Source organism: Habropoda laboriosa, unplaced genomic scaffold (assembly GCF_001263275.1).
Source record: "Habropoda laboriosa isolate 0110345459 unplaced genomic scaffold, ASM126327v1 scaffold204, whole genome shotgun sequence".
Taxonomy (NCBI): domain Eukaryota; kingdom Metazoa; phylum Arthropoda; class Insecta; order Hymenoptera; family Apidae; genus Habropoda; species Habropoda laboriosa.
In genome coordinates, this window is record NW_017100385.1 from 483,040 (window position 1) to 489,829 (window position 6,790).

Here is a 6,790-nt window from a genome sequence, read left to right on the forward strand (position 1 = left end):
GCCGCGTTCTGCGGTGTGAAACCAACCTCGCCTCTTCTACAAACGTTAATTACGTTAATTAAAAACCCGGTTACACTTAAAATCTCTCGAGGGAGCAGAAAAATCCTATAAAATTAAAAAAGATCTGGAAGTATCTCTACACCGGAAACCATACAGAAATCATCCGGGCTTTACTTACACAATTCATCGAACCAACTTTAATCCCGTTCTACGACCGAGAAACGGGCAATACGCGCATTCTAAAACATCAGATATCGATCTACGATCACCGGTATATATCAATTCTTCAGATCTTCCAGCGTGAAGGATTATCTTCGTAATATCGTTCACTGACACACAGAACACTCTACTCGTAGTTCCTCCTCCTTTGCGACAGGATCGGAAAACCTATTCGATCCCTTCGATCTTCAAAGAAGCGGATCAGCTGACTAGCGCTCCCCGTTTAGTCACTAATTACAGATTCAGAACTGAACTGACGAAACCGTAATCGAACGGTTAAACGGGACACGATCGCGAGACACTCAATATGTTCGACTGGACTCCGCGCGATCGTGGCCAGGAGCCAGCGAACGACGGAGAGGATCACCCGCGGCGGAAACACCAATTCAACGCGTTTCGAATACGATCGATCTCGCGATCTCGAGGCGTCGTAGACGGGGGGCACACCGGTCCGCGACCGGTGGTGTTTCCTCACTCACGTGTTACTCGACCCCACGAAAGTCACTAGGAGGCCAGTAGCAACCCCCGCCAGCCGTGGAGGACGGAGGGTGTAAGACAGGATGCCGGAACGTCTGACGATGGGAGGGATGATAAACTAGTAGGGAGGACTACCGTGGCGCTGCTGGTGGTAGTGGGAGTCGCGAGAAAGAGGGGCGAAAAAGCATGGGCCGGAAGGGTGGGGGCAAAAGTGCACAAGGACGATCCGCAGGTTTTGCGCGACTGTTCGCCCTCGCGAAGCGCCAGATTCTCTCCCTACTTTCCTTCCTAGCCACAGATCCCCCGTCCTCTCCCCCACCAAGTATCCACACCCACGGATTAAAAACCGAAATCCTTCCCCTGTCTTCCCCGCTCCGTGTACACCGCCGTTTGCGTGGCGTTCGTGTGTCCGTACCGTTCGTGGGGATGCTGCGCAGTCTCTGGACCTCAATATGTATGTATGCATATGTACATGTACGTATGAACGTGTGTGTATATCAAGGGGTAACAGTGAACGGACTTCCTGCGATATAGTCTGGCGCCGCTTCTCAGCCCACTGGCATTACGCGTACCTGAGATACGATTTCAGTGAGGTGGAGGTGGTGTGAGATTGAGGAAGGATGGGCGTACGGGTTGAGGATGAGTTGAGTAGTTTTCAGGAGGGAGTTTCTTATCGAGATCGACCAACGCTGGGGCGTCCCGCGGCATCGATTGATGGATCGTCCTTTGAGGGAGTGTTAGTGTTTGAAAGGGGATTTTTAAGGGAGGAATTAGAACAGGGGTGAATTGTCGGTATGTAGAAATATTCGTGTGGGGAAAGCTTGGGTGGAGGAGTTCCAAGTGAAAGTTCGATATTGTTGTAATATTGAAAATAGTTATTTAGAATACCCTTGGAACATGTTAAAAGATTTCTCATTTGACGGATTCTCTACTGGAAAATAGAAAACGACTGGGAAATATTGGATGATTGCAACAGTTCGTGCGGGAATCTTCTCGCACTTCAGTACAGATGTTTGTTTTATCGTTATGTTACATTCCTATCGAAAGATACACCGCTTGTGTTTTATTTTCAAATAATTATTCGTTTCGTCTTATTTTCAAATGAAATGTACCTTTGCACACACCCTTTGTGTTTTATTTTCAAATCGGGCACAAACTTGTGCAATCATCTAATAATTATTTAAAATACTCTTTGAACGTGTATTTTTTATTATTGCTTCTCGAGGTAGCTGAATTTCATAAGATTTTTTATTTAGCGGATTCTGTTCTGGAAAATAATTATTTAGAATACTCTTTGAACATTATTTTCTAAGGTTAACTAAATTTTAAAAAACTTTCGAAATATTGTAAACAACACATAAAGATGGTTATTTAGCGGATTCTGAACTAGAAAATAGGAAACTTTGACCAGAAAATAGTGAAATAGTTACTCTTTGAACATGCTTTTATTATTACTGATTTTCAAGGTACCTAAATTAAAAAAGAATATGTTAGGTACACGCTGTTTTATATACCGTTTTCGTTACCCAGGAAAAGTGACAATTTTGTTGAAAGCTTATTAGCAAAATTAATTCATCTACAAGCAAAAGATATATTTCTTCATTTTCCACGGATAATTAACCGTTACTCGAAAACTGTGGTCAGTGGACTGTGATAAAGTATGAGAAACTTTCGAACTTGCTGTAACCTACTTTATTTCCTTGTGCAATAAAATTCTTTGTACATTTTAGTTGCAATCTGAACATCAACCGGTAGCATTAGCTGATTTACGACAAAGATAGGGGTGGTTCTTAATTTTCTTGAAATAGAATGATGAAGTTAGTTCTTAGAATGTCGCGACATGGTTACGGAGAATGAAGAAATATTTAAGTTGAAGATCCCGTCAAAAGCATAACACAAATAACTCAAATTAACAAATTAAAAAATTTTCAAAATATCGAAAATTTCAAATTATGAATTTAATCAAAAAATCTAATTACTATATAAAACTTTAGCATTACAATTTATCAATACTCAAAATTAACAGTTCCTTTTATAACCATTATACATTTTATGGAAGTATATTTGCATACCAACTGGAAAAAGTACTAATACTAACAAATCAGAAAAATGGCGAAAAAAAAAACGGTTACAAAGCACATCGAATATGGCCACACAAAGTAAAGAAGTAAAATTGTTAATCATTTATACAACAATTAAATAAGTATATAAAAGTTGAAGAATTCCAATTAACACCATACACTAATTTGTTCGATTATAAGAACTGTATTGAAAATCGAAATTCTCGGTCGATAAATAAATTATCGCATCATGTACCTTCCCTTCGCTGCAGCTCTTTAATGTATTACAAACGACCATTCGTGTAACGTCCTTTATTCTTAATACCCATCTTTATGACCTTTTGATCCTTAGCACCATCAATCATCCCGTGCAATTTATCACTGATATTTATAAAAAGAAGTAAACGCAACAGCCACTATCTTAACGGAATATCCGTTTCATTCGTTGAAAGTATTATACTGACTCACGTTCAAACGAACGTAGAACAAGCTTTCCTTGTACTTAATCTGTCGCTTAGTCAGCACCTTTTCTATAAATATATTATATTAAAAATTCCGAAAAATTCCTAGTATCTTTCTTTATTTCAAATGTATCCACTGTTTCATAAAACTTCCGTCACTTATAGTCTCTTTAACTTAAATTCCTATGTAACAATGAAACTACTCACCTATTCGCTATTTTCTGTAAAAGATGATTCCCGATCAACGCAGTGATAGTAAATTAAAATCTCAAGTCCAAATTCAAAACCAAAAATATTTTCGAAAATTCAGTAGAATATGACAAATGTTTCACTTCCCGCGAAAAAATTCGCTTGTAGTAAGTGGCCTTACAACTAGCGACATTTGATCGTAGAATTTTACTCCACCTTGTATGTAGTGCACTCTTGTAGCAATTCTAGGAAACACTTTACCTGAAGGAAACTGCGATCGGCAGGAAAGTTTGCGAGAAAGTTTGTTAAAATCCGAGACATGGTACAGAATAGACGTTACAGAATAGACGTAACATAACAGACGAGATAGAGAATAGACCTAACATCTTATGGGACTTTGTGTCCGCGACACTAGAGCTGGAAAAAACCTTTACAACATAACAGACGAGATAAAGAATAGACCTAACATCTTATGGGACTTTGTGTCCGCGACACTAGAGCTGGAAAAAACCTTTACCATTTTCGTGTCGTTCCCAACGTTACCGATTCAGCATAGAATAAAATTAGTATATAAATAACATTAGTAATAATTGGAAGTAGAACTAAATGTAAATAGGAAATTGCAAATAAACTATAGGCAGAGACAAGGTACAAGATAGACCTAACACCTAATGTATTTTTGTGTCCAACATTCTGAAATACCGATCGCGTAAAAAGTCGGAGGTTTTGTTACGCCCTCTACGATATAAAGCGGTGAGTTTAGGAATTGCATACAATCTAACCATCGAAGTTGGTAAAGTCACAGATGCAAAACATCCTCTTCTGGATATCCATAAAAATTCATATTCACATATGACATATTCTTTCGCCGAATTCTGCTTATAATTATAATAGCCTGCTTAACTCTTAGTTTCGCACATAACCATAAAATTAAACCTAACCCATATACATATTCATACCGGACTAACAATAAGTTTAACCATAATCGCTATAAAGACCTTAATCTACTGTTAAATTGTCATTTGTAGGTTAAAATAATCGATGTAACGTATGCGGGCGTAAATCCCCGAAAATATCTAGCAAGCTTAAACGTTACTCGATTAGTGGTCGTAAAAAGTGTTGTTATTTGGAAAGTACTGCTACTACTACATTTATTATACAGTAAGAGCCCCTATAACACGGGAAATATAATACAAATTAAATTCCACCGAGATCGCTTTTCGGGTCAAATTTAATTAACCCGAAATTCGTATTAAAAATTCGAATTAACCCAGAATTTGTATGTTCTTTTTTTCATTGCATTATACGGGGTCCTACTGTAGTTCGCGCTTAACTACTATGTAAATCTGACATTAGGTAGCGATACATATTCAACTAAATTACGATCTTTTAATATGGCAGCCAATTTGCTCGAATTATTTTCTATAGAATTGTAATTATATATCAAATAATATCGATTGCCCAGGCCTCACCACGTGGAGGTTGCTGCGAATGGAGGCCCGCCCTATCCACACGGTCCCATCCACCCTCCTTTTACGCGCCTACTGTTTCTTTTCTACTCGTTAATGCCAGACAACACCTCCTGCTGATTGTACATTTGCAGTACGTTCGAATTTTCGATCGTTATGCAGACGGACAATACCAGGAGACCGAAAGAATTTTAACTAAAAAAAAAGAGACGACGAGAAAAAAATCCTATATCCTACTAACTTAAACTTAAACTACCTGAAGTCTAGCTTAAACTTATCTTACGCCTAGCTTACAGTATAACAGCACTAACACTTGACTCAAACTTGGAGTTAACCTAAACCTGACTTAAACTAGGACTGATGAAAGCCTTAATTCTATACGAGATATTAATTCATGCACGAATCATTACTCTGTATTCTTATCACTACACAAGAATATGTGAAGTAGGAATCTGACTCGTGAAATATTCGAAACACAAAAGAAGAAAATAGAAACAAATACGTCCCACAGAAAAACACGTCAACTTAAGGGACTGAAAGAAAATCAAGCGTTTCTGTTCGAAATTGTTTACAGATAACTAACGAAAGGAAAATAATTACAATGTTTGTCAGAAAAAACTTGCCTACTTAAATGTTAAAATCTTAAATATTATACTACTTAAGTAGAATTCTTACTTAACTTAAAAGTCACCTGCCTGTCTAAGAATCTAACTTAAATTAAGAAACGCCTGCCTGTCTAATGATTTAACTTAAATTAACAATTGCCTGCCTGATTAAGAATCTAACTTAATGTAGAAAAACGCCTACCTGTCTAAAGATTTAACTTAAATTAAGAATCGTCTACCTGACTAATGATTTAACTTAAATTAAGAATCGCCTATTTAATTAGGAATTTAACTTAATGTCGAAAAATTGCCTACCTGACTAAAGATTTAACTTAAATTATAAATCACCTTCTTAATTAAGAATCCAATTTAATGTTGAACATACCGTGGTTGATTAAAATGCCACGTTCGTTTGGAAAACAACCTCCCTAATTAGAAATCTATATTGCACCCTGCCTATTCTAAAAATCTAAAGGGATATAAAGGAGAAAGAAGGGAAATATCAGTATGGTAAGATGAATTGCTCGTATGCTTCTCTGTCACCTGCAACAAACTCAAATTCAAACGAAATTAGTAGATAGACTTTACAAGTTACAATATGGGCGTCATTTACTTTTTTTCTTCGAATAATTTCCTCAGTTCTTGTTAAAGCGAATCTGTAACAAACTCGTTTTTTGTTGGATTAATAAAAGCAAAAATGAAAGTTTAACAGCTGAAAAAAAAGATATTATGCACATATACGTATAAAATATTAATAATTATTATTATTGGGGAATGGAGTACTGTTTCCATAAGGACACAGCTTACATCCGAAAGCCTCAGCAATAATAATTAAAAATGAAGGTTTAACAGCTGAAAAAAAAGATACACTGTGCACACATCGTATGTATTTTTACGTATTCATTCAAATAAAAGTGATATTAAAAAAAAGTGAAAGGTACTTTTCATTGTTAGCAATTACTTGATACACATTAATAACAAATTATTTTGGAAGTTATTTGAATTTCACAAAGGAAGAATCTTTGTTACTTGAATTGAAAATTTCTATACCGAATACCAAGATGAAAGAAAAAGAGACTAAAATTGTTCACAATTAGTTTAAAAGATATTATTTTCACCGAAGAAAACGTGGAGAGATGTTTCAATTTACTCTTCATTAGGAATTTAAAACCGAAACAATCGCACAATTTACTACAATTTTATCTATATTATTATCATTTTTTCAATTAGCAACGAGTATACAACGTCGTACCGATAATTCAAACATTTTACTATAAATATTACGAGCCAACTACTTTCCACGTAACAAT